Raw genomic sequence first — 15,974 nt, 5'->3', positions numbered from 1 at the left:
GTAATCCACCCAAGCTTCTTAATCTCATCTCTCGAAATGATTTTGCACCGTGCCGAGCTGTGCTTCCGTTTTCTTGCAATACACTCTGCTACCATTAATTACCATTGATTATATTTCTCTCTCATTTCATGTCCAGCCTACTTCCCCTTATATTCTCGGAAGCTAACAAAGAAAAAAAATTGAAATGTCGCAGCTTTGCCGCAAAGGCGAAGCAATGAACACGATAGCAACAATTTGAAGGTCACGCGCAGAAAGGTTACGCACAAATTATGCACGAAACGTACTCACAGGTACGGGTGCACGCGAATAAGCGTCTCATTTGTAACTTTGCTGAGTCTGAAAAGCGCGTGCTTTTTGCGAACAAAGACGGCAATGATTACGTTGACCTTTGTGCGTCCGGTAACTACAACAGAATCGTTCCACGTATTACCCGAGGCCAGCCAAGGCGTACGATCCTGTTCTCTTTGCCACCGCGAGATAAGATCGCTCAAGGGAGCCTAGCTCCCCTTCTCTAAGCCGGTCAAATTACGTGTAGGAGATTAGAGCAGGCGCCGCTGCGTGATGTGGTGACGTGCGCTCGTTGTGCCATCTTTCTGGTAATGCCGAGAACACAGCAGCGGTAAGTGGTAGAAATAAATAGCTTGCCGTTTGAACGGTAAAAAACGTTTTCCGACATGGCTGAGCGGTTAACGCTTCGCTCCCGCGACGTAGAGGTCTCACATTAGATTCCACGCACCAGAGTGCTTTTTTCCAGTTTTCTTTCTTGCGTTTTCAACAGATAGATACATATACGGTTCATGAGATCGACGCTGACGCCGGCGGCAAAATCCAGCTGAGTGTCCATATACTTGCTATCGCAATAAGAACACCTTCCTTGGACTGAAGTGACAGCAAAAAGAGTGAGAGAAGCTTGCCTCTTTTTCCTGAAAAAAAAAGAGTTCTGGGCCGTGGCGCTGTCCTCGCTCTTGGTCAATGCTCGCGCGATTACCTTCATATCGCACCCGACTGTATGCACGATTAACGTCCCCTTCTCGCAAGTCGAGCCATCATAGGTACGATGTGCTCGAACGAATAATGCAACAGGCTAGGTCAACAAAACAACTGTTTATTGCTACGTTAGCAATGACGCGTAAAAGTCGCGTGGAGGGACTGTCTGCTCTATGGAGACAACAAAGGGTACTCATTTGGTCGTCGAAGTGGTTCTTGAAAGAGAAAAGAAGAGAAAAGTGAGCCCCGTTATTGTCTGCTTCATGAGCGACACCGCCACAGTAGCTCACAAGGGATGGGGGTGAGGAGGGATAAAAAGGATAGGAGTAAAGATGTGGGAAAGCCGAAGAAGGAGAAGAGAAGAAGAGACGTGTGGTGGTGAGCCACAGCGAGCGAGGACAAACCGAGGGGATAGAAGAGATAGGAAAGATGGAGCACGGTCACTGGAGTCCGAGGACGGGGCGCACCTGCGAGAGCTCCTTTCGGCGTCGGTGGATGGCGTAGAACAAGTCCAGTAAGTCAGAGCTGCACTGTCGTCGGAGGTGGAAGGTCGTCGGCGGCAGGAGATGACGTAGGGCGAGTCCAGTCGGCCAGAGCCACGCTGACGCGGGAGATCGCAAGCGCGCGGAGCGCGCGAGTGCACGACCGATCGGCCCGAAATCCAGCAAGCGAGCCGTCATTCATTTGGTCGTCGATTGCCTTGGCTCGTAAGGACATCAGGAGGTTGTCGTCTCTGTCCGGTGGCTGGTGCCAGAGAGGTCGTTTCGCAGTCGGCACGCTCGTTTTGCTCACCTTTCCGGTTTCCCTCTCCCCAACAAGAGTTGCTTCTCTCGCCGTGGGCGAGTAACTCGTTTTCGCGAGCCGGGAAAGGTGGGGGGATTAGGGGTGAGCGGCACTTCGAAAAGGCTTGCTACTTCGAAAAAGCTTTCCGGTCAACGTGACAATGTGGGAGCTTGCGCGTTCCTTTGCATCCATCACCTCCGAGATGGTGCGACGACAGGTTTTGTAGGCCACGAGCAACCGAAAATGTTTCGGGGTGGCGCCGTTGAAGCGTTTCCGGTGTGCATGCGCAGATGGCGCCCGTGAAAAAGGTCCATTGAGGTGCACATAATGGGCACCAGGTGGTCGAATTTCCAGAGCCCTTCACTACGGCGTCTCTCATAAGCATACCATAGTTTTAGGTGTGAGGACTCGGCAACATAGACAAGGCGACGATAAGGCGAAAACGACTTTAATAGATAGGAGCTACGGCATAAATGCAGCCATGGGGCGCGCGCGTGCCTAGGAACGACTACAAAATGGTGACACTAGATCAACATGTAGTACAAGGTTGTCAGATTACGTGCAGTCTCACATCCGACCCCTCTTTTTGTAAAATGCTCGAGTGGCTTTTTACATCACATCCCACCCCGTTTTTTTTTGTCCCATAGTTTTGCAGTCCCCAAAACATCTGAATGATCCGCGAATCCTGGAAAAATGTGGTTTTCTTTTTTAAGGCTCTTCATCTTGGTCTAAAGCTTGGCCTATTCACGTTCCTTGATGTTGTCCCAACGTTTCTGGTGACACTCTATCTGACGTTGCTTGACGTTCTCAGTGCTTGAATCCCACTTCATGCGCCTCTTTTACTGCCACTTCTCGCACAACTTCAGCGGTGCTTTCCTCAAACTATAGTCACCTATAACCTTCATCTGTTCATTGTACAGAGCCCTGTGGCATTTTCGCTTCTACGGAGCCCCTTTCACACGGCACATTTCACATTTCTTAAGGTGCTTTACCTTTTCCGCCTTCATCTCCGGTTATCGGACAATCTCCTCCTCCTTTTCGACGTTAGGCTGCGCATCTGTACTAGATGACGGATCAGTCAATTCAAGCTTACTGCAGACGACGTAGCTGTCACGGTAGAAGGTATACTGCACCCTGTGGCGCCTTTTCTGTTTTCGGGTTGCTTGCAGCGGCTAGGCTTTCTTGACTGAGCTTGTGTTGCTTATTATGGGTTGGATTAGCAGCTGACTTGGTGGCTTGTTTGTTCTTCTTGCACTTACATTCTGCAGGTCTTTTACCTCGGAGAGTCTCGATCTTACGGCTGAGACGCTGTCAAAGCCTATCCAGAGAACTTACAAGTTCCCATGGCGCTGAGTAAATACTGGTTTGGCGTCCCGTTGTTTTTTTGTTTTCAATTTCTTGGCCAGCAGCAGCTGGCTTGCTGTCTGGTACAGTCCTTGTTCTAGCTGTGCCGTCTTGGTGACCGAACCTTGAGCATGAAACACTTGACATTGGCGCTCCATGAAATTGCGATACTTTTTGCGACATCTACATGGTTGACGCGCATATGATGACGCATCCGGCACGAGCTCGATGGCGTATTCTGTCCCTTTGTACTGGCCCAAATCATTGTCATCAGTAGCGAAGAGGTCAACATTCTGACGCAAGACGTCTTGAACTGCCATAACTTCTTCTTACAGCTGTAGGCCTATGTGAGCGTCACGTAGCTTGTCTAAAGTAGCATCATATGAGCAAAGTGTTGCTGTCTTTGGTTTAAGTGGCTGCTTTCTAGGCAAAGCTTCATTGTGTTTGAGGAATAACCATATGGGCTGGTGGTTGTCCGGCAATGGCAAAAACTGCAAACAGCCTGTGGGAGACACAGCTTGTTTAAAAAGAGACACAGGGCTACTTGGCATCACAACGGCATTGGACATAAGTGGTGGCACCTTTTCCAGGCATCGCATGACAATACCCGTGCCAGGGTGGTGGATTTCTGTTGGATGAGGTGGTCGGACAAGGAGCTCAGCGCGGGCGGCCTCAAACAAGTTCTCTCCAGGGGTTAAAGGCAAGGTGTTTCTAGCAACAATTAGAACTTCAAGCACGGCAGAATTAGGCCCCACAGCGATACGAGTACGTAATGTACCAGCTGGCATGACGGTACTGCCAGTTACAACAGATATGGGAGGTTTGGTCCAAGGTAGCAGTTTGGCAGATCCAATGACGTCTAGCTATAGTATGGTGTGCTTTTAACTACTGTCCGGAAATGCGTCTACAGTGCCTAAAAGTGGAATGCCTGCTTGAATCACAGCGCACTGCATACGAGATCCTTCGAATGGTTCTGAAGGTTGAAGACATGCCAGGGGGGTGGGGGGGGGGCTATTTGCTGGCTGGGTAGCGGGACACTGTCTCCAGAACGGGGGCACTTCGATGCAAGATGGCCCAGTTTGCGACAATTGTAACATATGGCCTTGTTTATATCTTCCACGGGGCGATAAGCAGGTGCGCCATTTTGGGAACTAATTGCAAGATAACGAGTGCCTTGTTGATCGAAGGGTAACGCCGAAGGTCTATACGAAAATGGTGATTGAGCCAGATTTATTGGTGAAGAAGATCTGTCATTCATAATACTAATGTGCTGCACAGGCCGGGAGGCACTCGTGACATGTCTCGGCTGTTATGGACGGCTGATTTGGAAAAGCAGAGGCATGCTCTATAGTTCAGTTGAGTTGGGTGGTGATGGCAAGAAATGCGCTCACAGTTGGTGGTCCTTGTGCAGCGATAGTTGTTGCCAAGTGTGCGTCGCATACACACTGTAAGGCATATTCAATGCGTTGAGGATCTGTTAATTAGACAGTACATCTTGAAAATACGCGCAGTCTCGCCAAAGAGTAGTCAACGAGGCTATCACTGGGTGACTGGACGTGTCTGGTGACTGTGTGCGGCCACTGCAAAAGCGTAAGTTTGTCTCCAAACTGGTTCTCAAATGCAGCTTTGAAAATCTCCCCCCTGTCCAATTGGTTTCCTGCCACGCTTTTCCAATCTGTAGCAGTGCCACGGAGCTTACCAAGCACTACGGCTAGCAGAGTAGATGGTGTCGATGACGCTAAGCCTTGAGTACGCTCGAGTTCTTCAAGCCACTGGTGAGCTGAAATGGTGCCCTCACCACTGAAGTTTGGCAGCGAGGCCTAAAGGTCGGGCAACGTAGTGACTTGAACTGGAAACGTCGGTCGTTGTGACAACGCGAAAAACTGCTGCAGTACGTCACTCAGCACTTGCGTACTTAAAACCGACTGCGCAGCTGTCGAGGCGGGCCCACCAAACGGTTGTTGGTTCCGGGTGATGTCATGAAGCAAGCGTTTCATCATGTCTTCCTTCGAGCCAGTCGTCTCCAGGTTACGACGCGAAATTTTATGGCGTATGAAGTCCGCTGTGAACCCGTGGAGGTCTCCCACAGTGGCCTCATTCCAGTTAATCAACGGCATTGTGGCCGATTGACAGGCGGGCAAGCTTGAAAAAGGCTTAACGCTGGCAAATGACAGACAAGCGGGGCGCTCGTACCAACCACCAACTCACACAAAATAAACGACTGGCTCGGGATTCCGCCGCGTGGTTCTTCGACGACTGCGCCAAATGTGAGGACTAGGCAAAATAGACAAGGCGGCGATAAGACGAAAACGACTTAAATAATTAGGAGCTACGGCATCAATGCAGTCATGGAGCACGCGCACACCTAGGAACGACAACGAAGCTATCACGACTAGACCAACATGTAGTACAAGGTTGCAGATTACGTGCAGTGTCACATGCAATATACAACCCCATGAATTAACATTATATAGATTGCCCAGGGGTTTAGGCGTGCAAGCCAAGCACTGGCCGGAATTTCTCCGCGTCATTTGTGGTGAAACCAAGTACACGGGAGCACGGAGCAGTGACAGGTGATTTTGCGGCCATACGAAATATGCTCGTTCGGGCCAGGTTTCTTCAGAACACTGTCAGGCTTCACTAGTGAAGCGTGACGTTGTTAGTCAAGCCCGGCGCCATTTTGTAATGGTGGCTCAAGAGACCCTCTGGGCGCGCACTACATGGTTGTTTGCGCAGCGCATGCATGAAAATGAAAAATTGGCGTTATCGCTTACCCTGTGGCGTCTAAGACCTTTGGTGCTAGATTGGGTCCGGCTGGGGCCGGGACATCTTGGCACCGAAGCTTCCAAACCGCCACGCGCAGCGCTGCGCATCTGGCACGAGGCAACGGCGCACTTTGTCGTCGGCGGACCGCTATCACTGATCATCGTTTCTATGCAGATGTCGTGAATGAGGACCTCAGTCGGAAAACGGTAGCATTAATTTTAATGAGAAAAAACACGCTTTTGCAGTGAGCGTGCATTGCCGAAAATGAACGGTACAACGAACGAACTTTCATGTGCATATGTTCTACGATAGAAGGGGTGAAAGTTTATGTTGTTTTGTTATCTAGGTGCAATCTGGCTCATACCCACGAGAGGTCACACTTTCCTTTGTAAAGTGAAAAAAGTGAGAAGTAAAAAGGAATACTAAGCGTTAAGGAGTCAAAATAAAAAAAAGGTAAGAGATCGACAAAAGGTGATATAAGTGAAAAAAGAAAGATGCAAGAAAATCGCAAAGTTGTAGGGGAACGATTAATGACAGAAAAAAAAGATGTCCGTAGTTGGTAGCATTAGCAGCGTAATTTTGCGCATACTTGAATGAAGTTGTGTAGCACTGTCAGAATTGCATTGCTTGGTGCAGCAATCTGACTACTTCAAACAAAACCGGACGTCTTTAAGGCTATTCGGTTCACTCTACGCGGAAAAATAATTGCTCGAAACTTCAAAAGAACACCACAAAAATGACACATGAACAGATCGAGCGCGAAGTACCAACTGTTGACAGTTACTCAAATATGCCATACAAATAGACATATGCAGACGCCTCCAAACATGCGAAGTGCTAACGCACCTTATCTATTTCTGCACCATAAAGCGATATCGAGGCCTTACTTACGCAGCTATTACCACCACACAGACTTCTTGTGCAGTTACATTGCAATACGTCATTCAGTCGTGCCATTATTTCCACTAACATATAGGAGCAATTTAAAAATGGAAAACATGCAGGAATTACTACAGGAGCTGATAATGCTTATCAAAATTAGAATACACAGGCGATATTTTTCAGTTGTGTGAAATAATAGATAACTTTTAAGAAAATTTTTGTTCTGTTACAGAAAATACATGCTTCAAGCCGTTGAAAAGAACAGCTTTACGAAGAAAACAGTAATTTTCAGTTTTTTGAGCCACAAGCCCTCACACACTCAAGTTTTGGTCATGTGCGCGTGTTTATTGCAAAAAAAAAAGCATGGCGGATCCCTTCGTCATAGTTAGAACGCAAACGTGAAATATGTCTTCATCGAAATCGTGCTTATTGTGTATAAGAGGGTGCACAATTTCTATTGGCACGTATACGACTACGTCCCGTAATGATGATTAACTTTTGTGATAACTGATGTCTTCAACATATACCTGAACTCATAGTATGGCTAATCGCACGCAAAGCTGACATCAACAAGCACACACTAAACCCTGCTACTCGATAAGCGCGTCGTCAAAGATTGTAACTTATGGAGAAAAGCAGCACGGTGTGCGCTCATGAAACCTACACCAGCACTCACACATACAGAGCTTCAGCAACGTGAGAGCCTGCCTGCCTGCCTGCCTGCCTGCCTGCCTGCCTGCCTGCCTGCCTGCCTGTCTATCTATCTATCTATCTATCTATCTATCTATCTATCTATCTATCTATCTATCTATCTATCTATCTATCTATCTATCTATCTATCTATCTATCTATCTATCTATCTATCTATCTATCTATCTATCTATCTATCTATCTATCTATCTATCTATCTATCTATCTATCTATCTATCTATCTATCTATCTATCTATCTATCTATCTATCTATCTATCTATCTATCTATCTATCTATCTATCTATCTATCTATCTATCTATCTATCTATCTATCTATCTATCTATCTATCTATCTATCTATCTATCTATCTATCTATCTGTGTGTCTGTCTGTCTGTCTTTCTGTCTACCCGCCTACTACTTTTAGCTCTCTTGGCCGTTTTAATTATGGTATCAATGCAAAACTTGGTATGGCATAACGTGACTGTATGGCGAGAATTGACTAGTCATAACATGAACATAATGACATGTAGGCCATGAATGACATGTTCTGCACTTGAAGGTTGTGCTGTGCTCGCGGTGGTTTTGTTCTCATGGCATGTCGCAAAATTGGTATGGTATGACATAAGTGCATAGCTAACAAAATAGACAGAACATAACGCGGAAATCATGATATGCATGTCATGATTTTAATGTGATGACTAGTCGTGACTACCCGCCACGCTCACCGTGTGCTCGCGGTCGTTTTCCTAGCTTCACATATACCAAATTTGCTATTACGGAACGTGAATGGATGACGAAGGTACATGACATGTGAAAACATGATAAACATGACATGCGTGTCATGTTAAACATGATTACATGCTACGTTCATTGCGTGCTCACGGCCGTTTCGCAAGCTCCGCTAATGGCAAATTCAGTATAAGTTGAAGTGAATAGACGACGAAGGTAAGTGACACGTCCAAGCATGATAATCATGACATGCATATCATGTAAAACATGACACATGCTACGCTCTTACCGTGCTCACGGCTGTTTCACTAGTTCCACATACGCGAAATTTGGTATCACGTGACGTGAATAGACGAGGCAGGAAAATGACACGTCCAAACTTGACAATCATGACATGGAAGCCATGTACGACATAATTCAGGTCCACCTCTTAACTTTGTGCTGATTTTAAAGTCACATATCAACCTTCCTCAATCGTGCTTCGTATACAATTAACTCCCACTGCACGCGGGATTTACCCATTTTTAATGAGGTATCTAACCCTCGTATTCACAAACACTCTTTCACTCAAGGGCTCCCCTCAACTTGAAGAAGCCAAGGTGGAGCGTGCTCCTCTACTCAAGGAGCAGCTGCATTTCATGAACGCTCCTCCACACTTCGCCCCGCCGTGGTGGTCTAGTGGCTAAGGTACTCGGCTGCTGACCCACAGGTCGCGGGATTGAATCCCGGCTGCGGCAGCTGCATATCCGATGGAGGCAGAAATGTTGCAGGCCCGCGTGTTCAGATTTGGGTGCATGTTAAAGAACACCAGGTGGTCTAAATTTCCGGAGCGCTCCACTACAGCGTCTCATAATCATATGACGGTTTTGGGACGTTATACCCCAAATATCAATCAATCAATCCTCGACACTTCCTTCGTCAAGGGAGGCCTTGTAAATGATATCCCTTCACTTGAGTGAACAGCATTCACAGATAGAAGTGCCTGATAACGATAATATTTTTAATTGTGGTTAAGAAGTGCCTATCTCTGTACTCAAATGAACGCTTTTCTTAATTATTCTATTTCAATAATTGACAATACAGCAAAGTACACGTATTTAGGGTGGTAGCGTTGTTTCCGTAAGCCTTGGGCTGATAAAGTTATTGAAACAGCCATTTCAAGTCTGGCAACAGTCACGCCCAGGCAGCTGAACGAACAGCTGATGGCATTTCGTCTGCAGCTAAATGTTTCCACGTGCTTAGTTTATTTCGTCTCGTATGCGTCTACTGATTGCAGTTTTTTTTACGGTACTGTCTGCGCGTGTGTTTTTTGAGACCCTACTTTCGCTGGCCGACTAACGAACTACGTGAGTGATGATAGGAAGCACGACAGATGGTTTGTTTTTTTTGTTTACTTTCGCTTTGCTGAGAGCTTTTTGATCGCTAGCGTAGCCACCGAACAGTTAGCGTGGTGGATTGAGTAATCTTTACTATATATCACATACTTTGGCGTTTTGGCGTTTATTTGTAGAATATAATTGCTGGGAATATCTCTTGAACATGATCGAGGTGTCTGGGCTGGATTCCAAAGCTTCGGCAATACATAATTATTATGAAAAGTTTTATTCTCTTGCAAATAATAAAATTGAAGCAACTTCTGAATTTCGCCACTGTTATGTCTTGAAAACGACCGTGTGGGTTCTCTGTACCATGAAAAAAGTGTCGTCAAGAAGCACAGTATTTTACTCTGCTGATTTAACGGAGACCAGTGCAACGAAGTGGTAAAAATGCCGAAGAGTTTCGCAGTAATCGGGGATACATCTGGGCAGAACCCTGTAAATATAATATTCATTTTTGTTGCAACATTAGCATGTCTGCACGTTGGAACCACGCCATCTCAGTTTCGTGGAAGAGGAGTGTTGCTGCTCTAAATGAAACAAGTTTGATCTTTGTAGAACTGCTTTTCTGGAGAATTTCAGAAGTGATTTTTGTGATCCTGTTTCATCCTGAAAAGGCAAACTTGACTATAATTTTGTATTAATAAATGAACAAAGGAGATATTTCGAATGACAAAATGAGTCTTTATTACACTTGGCTGATGAAGAGCAATGTGACAAACACGAGAGTACAACTGCAATGTGTCCATCAATCAAGCATATGCAGCTGACACACTGCCAAGATGAAGTTCGATCTCATAGGACATCATAAACAAGACCTTGGTAGTAGACACCATCACAGTGAATTATCAGTACGTCGAGATGCTGTTCGTCATCCTGTACATCGATTGCTCGGTCGGCTGGTTACACGACACGGTGCTCTTGCAGGTGAATAATAGTACTATACTCTTGCAAAAAGTCAACTCCAAGCATGGTAGTCGGTACGAGGGTGCAAAAAGGGGCACTTGCCCCCCTCAAAGCTCACCAGCACCCGCCCTCACTTAAGCCACACCAGTGCTTACCTGTTCCCAGCCACGATGCAACAGTGGTTTGCACCCCTCAGGAGACTATCCTGCCGACAACCATGATTCCAAGAATAACGTCACGGGAGCACGAGCGTAAAACAAAGCAGCTTGCGACGAACGTATATTCTTGTATCTGAATTCTAGTAGCGCAGCCCTCATGGAACTGCCATATATGGCACTTACATAGCTTATATGTGGCCACATATAAGCATATACGTCAGCATATGTGACCACATATAAGCATGATTACAAATAAGCAGCGCACGACGTTTTACAAAAGAGAGACGATAGGGACACCGCTGCACTCTCAACTAGTTTATTCCGTAAAAGAACTTGGTTATTATACAACAAGACGGTGTACCACGAGCTACAATGACAACGTATTTTCTAAAAAACCAACTTCGCAATCGCTCAAAGTAATCGATGCTTGGCTTATACAGTAATCTTTTCTTTTTGCGATGTGGAAGGCCTCGATCACTTCCCTTGTCATCTTATCTCTGTGGCTGGAAAGAATTTTAGTCTCAGAGAACAGCGGGGAGCATCCACATTCCAAGCAATGCCGTCTTAAGTGCGAGTAAGCATTATTAGCTAATGCTCTCTTGTGCTCCGTTAACCTTGTATTTATGCACCGGCCCGTTTGACCGATGTACATTTTCCCACATGACATGAGCAAACAGTACACAACCGCGGTTCTGCACTCAACAAACGAAAAAATGTGCTTAACAGAGCACCGACACCTATCCTTTTTTGCCAAACGCTTTCTATCTAGCCTAGCGCATATCTTTCCTAGTTTGTTAGGTGCAGAAAAAACAACTTGTAATCCATACCGGCTGCCTACATTTTTTAGATTATGTGATATACTGTGCGCATAGGGTATGGAGACACATTTCTTTTTCTTTTCTTCATAATTCCTCTCAATTTGAGGCTGCTCCAAAGATACACTCTTGCGCACGAGATGACCCAACTTCTGTGCGGTTCTGCGCAGAACATGCTCTTCGTAACCTGCGCTAACCAATCTATCTACTTGTCTGTTGAAGCTATCGTTAACTTTGTGGGGACAAGATTTTGCCAAGGCAGCGCGGAGACAAGAGAAGGCTATGCCATTCTTAACTGTCTTTGAATGCCCGGAAGAATAGCTAAGCAGGGGCTTCTCAGATCGCGGGCTATATAACCAGCAAACATGGTCTGGCTTACGTGATAACAACAAGTCCAAGAACTGAAGCTGACCTTCCCGTGGCACTTCCCACGTAAACTCTAGGCCCTCGCTGCAGTCCCTGAAAACATTTAAGATATCTACTATAGCCCTGTCAAGTACAGTGTGTTCTACAAAAATTAGGTAATCGTCAACATATCTAAATATGGTCTTTGCAAGGCCCTTTATGTTGGCTTCAATTTTTTTGTTCACGTAACCCAAGAAAATGCTGCTAAGTATCGGGGCTACCTTCGAACCAATGCATATCCCCGATCTTTGTAGGTACAACTTATCATTCCATTTGATGAAAGTAGACTTTAAGTAAAAAGACAATAATTCGAGGAAAGCTCCTACTGAAATGCCGCATTTGTTAACAAATTCGATTTCATCATTTTCATCAGTAATGCACTTTCTAACAACCGTCAATAAAGGACCATGTGGAATGTTGTAGTACAAATCCTGAACATCAAAACTAAAAAAATTGCAAGTACCAGGGTTTGAGGTTGTCAAGAAGGCAACCAACGCCTCCGAGTTCGGTACACAGAAAGGATCCGATACCTTAAGGCTAACTAGCTGCTCTTGAAGAAAGGTAGAAAGATTAAGTTGCCATGAGTCCCTTTCAGATACAATACACCTAAACGGAACATCAGGCTTATGAGTTTTTGCTGCAAAAAACAACTCCAGGTGCAAATTTATCGCACGTTTCACAGTAGAAGCAAGCTTTTCCAGATTGTGGTTCAAAAGTAGCGCGACAGCTTCCTCCTTGACTCTGCTAGCTTTCTTGTTAACAGGAACAAAATTCTTTTTAACTGCCGATAACGCCTTTGTTTGGAAAAGCCCATCAGGTAAAATAACAAAGCAACCCTCCTTGTCAGAGGTCAGAAAACGCAAATTGTTGCTAATGCCAAAGTCCACCAATGTTCTTACGTGCTGGTGCTTCCCGCTTGTGGTTGTCGTCCTCTTTAGAACATCCACGCATTCCGTGATAAAGCGTGGGCGCTCTTCTTCTAACACACGACGAGCAAGGTTCTTGGTGAGCGCCACTTTCTCCGGTGGGGTAAAGGACGGTTCAAAGCAGAACTTTGGTCCTAATCCGAGAATCTTCTTGTAGTCTTTTGGAATGGCACAGTCTCCCAAGGTGATGACTCTTCCATCCGTTGGCTTGGGTTTTTTTGGCCTAGGTAAGTGTGGCCGGCTGTTGTCCCATAACCAGTCCGCTACTTTGTCAGACGTCTTACACCAATCCCTGAAGAACTTGTTGTGCGATCCTCCCTGTTGTGTGGCGCACACTACTCTGAGACAATCCTTGAAATGCCTCGCTTGCCGCCACCATTCCTCATTCAATTCATTGGTTGCCTTCTTGACAACCTCAAACCCTGGTACTTGCAATTTTTTTAGTTTTGATGTTCAGGATTTGTACTACAACATTCCACATGGTCCTTTATTGACGGTTGTTAGAAAGTGCATTACTGATGAAAATGATGAAATCGAATTTGTTAACAAATGCGGCATTTCAGTAGGAGCTTTCCTCGAATTATTGTCTTTTTACTTAAAGTCTACTTTCATCAAATGGAATGATAAGTTGTACCTACAAAGATCGGGGATATGCATTGGTTCGAAGGTAGCCCCGATACTTAGCAGCATTTTCTTGGGTTACGTGAACAAAAAAATTGAAGCCAACATAAAGGGCCTTGCAAAGACCATATTTAGATATGTTGACGATTACCTAATTTTTGTAGAACACACTGTACTTGACAGGGCTATAGTAGATATCTTAAATGTTTTCAGGGACTGCAGCGAGGGCCTAGAGTTTACGTGGGAAGTGCCACGGGAAGGTCAGCTTCAGTTCTTGGACTTGTTGTTATCACGTAAGCCAGACCATGTTTGCTGGTTATATAGCCCGCGATCTGAGAAGCCCCTGCTTAGCTATTCTTCCGGGCATTCAAAGACAGTTAAGAATGGCATAGCCTTCTCTTGTCTCCGCGCTGCCTTGGCAAAATCTTGTCCCCACAAAGTTAACGATAGCTTCAACAGACAAGTAGATAGATTGGTTAGCGCAGGTTACGAAGAGCATGTTCTGCGCAGAACCGCACAGAAGTTGGTTCATCTCGTGCGCAAGAGTGTATCTTTGGAGCAGCCTCAAATTGAGAGGAATTATGAAGAAAAGAAAAAGAAATGTGTCTCCATACCCTATGCGCACAGTATATCACATAATCTAAAAAATGTAGGCAGCCGGTATGGATTACAAGTTGTTTTTTCTGCACCTAACAAACTAGGAAAGATATGCGCTAGGCTAGATAGAAAGCGTTTGGCAAAAAAGGATAGGTGTCGGTGCTCTGTTAAGCACATTTTTTCGTTTGTTGAGTGCAGAACCGCGGTTGTGTACTGTTTGCTCATGTCATGTGGGAAAATGTACATCGGTCAAACGGGCCGGTGCATAAATACAAGGTTAACGGAGCACAAGAGAGCATTAGATAATAATGCTTACTCGCACTTAAGACGGCATTGCTTGGAATGTGGATGCTCCCCGCTGTTCTCTGAGACTAAAATTCTTTCCAGCCACAGAGATAAGATGACAAGGGAAGTGATCGAGGCCTTCCACATCGCAAAAAGAAAAGATTACTGTATAAGCCAAGCATCGATTACTTTGAGCGATTGCGAAGTTGGTTTTTTAGAAAATACGTTGTCATTGTAGCTCGTGGTACACCGTCTTGTTGTATAATAACCAAGTTCTTTTACGGAATAAACTAGTTGAGAGTGCAGCGGTGTCCCTATCGTCTCTCTTTTGTAAAACGTCGTGCGCTGCTTATTTGTAATCATGAACTATCACCAACTCGCCCAACTTTCGGTTTTACTGAACATATAAGCATATATGTCAGCATATGTGGCTTCCATTTACCATATATGGATGTATATCTGGCGGAGTCGCTTCGTGTATGGGGTTATATACAGCCATATATGACGTGGTTGGCCCATATAAGGAGTCAAATGCGGCCTTATAAGGCACAGCCACACCATATATAACATATCAAGTGGATCCTTATATGATGAAGTGCTCCCTTAAATGGGATGAACCACGTATATATTTAGCACCTTGATTACACACTTGTATGGTGATTGTAATGTACAACAATTTGTACACAAAGGTGACCTGCTTATTTTTACAACAAGAGTATTAATAATATTTGTTGTTTCTGCCATTAAAAAAAACAAAATTTCATGTCAGCTTTATATACGTGATAGTTGCAACTATGCATGCATTCGTGTAATTTAACTTGTATATTTTCGATGACAGTTAGATTTGAAACAGTAAGTTGCAACTAATATAACGTAAATATTGTATACGAGAGCAGGCATGTTTTACAAAGAAGGAATCGTGTCAGGTCACAAAACGTATTGAAGCTGCCGAACCTCGCTATTATTATAGAGCAATCCTATATAGTATTATGTAAAAGTGAAATGCATGCAACTTACATTGTTCACATTAATGCATTGCTTGGAGTGGCAGCAAGAAACAGTAACTTTTATGCCTTTTTAGCTTCCACATCGGTGGACAATATTGCTGAATATTTGAAGGTTTTGTATGGCTATATTTTGCCTTTATATATAAAGATTTCAGTTAATCCTGTTGACTCCACATCTCGATTGCTTTCAGCGGCCATTTACCGTAATTGCATGCGCAGTGCAATGTTTAAGGGGGTATCTTAAAAAAAAGAACTTAAGTGAATGTAACTTGCAGGCACTATAATGATTAAATTCAAGATGGAAGTTGTATTAATTTATTGAAAAAATACATCTTGCGTTTCCTTTGGCTACGTATATTGTTTTTGGTTGTGCACATAGAATATTTATCGAACATTTTATGATTGTACTAGTAAAAATAATTTGGTGTAATGTTTGCAAGCGTGAAATAAATCTCATGTTATACACAAATACGTTAAGAAAGGTGCCACTGACTCACACGCGATATACATTCAATGGACCATGTATTGAAATGCTGAAGCTTTATAGCAACATTTAACGTAGGCTGCCGAATTCACAAAACTTCTATTTTGTGTGGGTGTGTCACAGCTTGGTCGAGGTCACTAATGCGCACGTGCCATCATCAGGATTAGCTTAAACATTGCCTTGCGAATACAATTATTATGACGCATCTTT

The sequence above is a fragment of the Rhipicephalus microplus genome, chromosome 2 (assembly GCF_043290135.1).
Source record: "Rhipicephalus microplus isolate Deutch F79 chromosome 2, USDA_Rmic, whole genome shotgun sequence".
NCBI lineage: Eukaryota > Metazoa > Arthropoda > Arachnida > Ixodida > Ixodidae > Rhipicephalus > Rhipicephalus microplus.
This window is presented reverse-complemented; position numbering follows the sequence as displayed.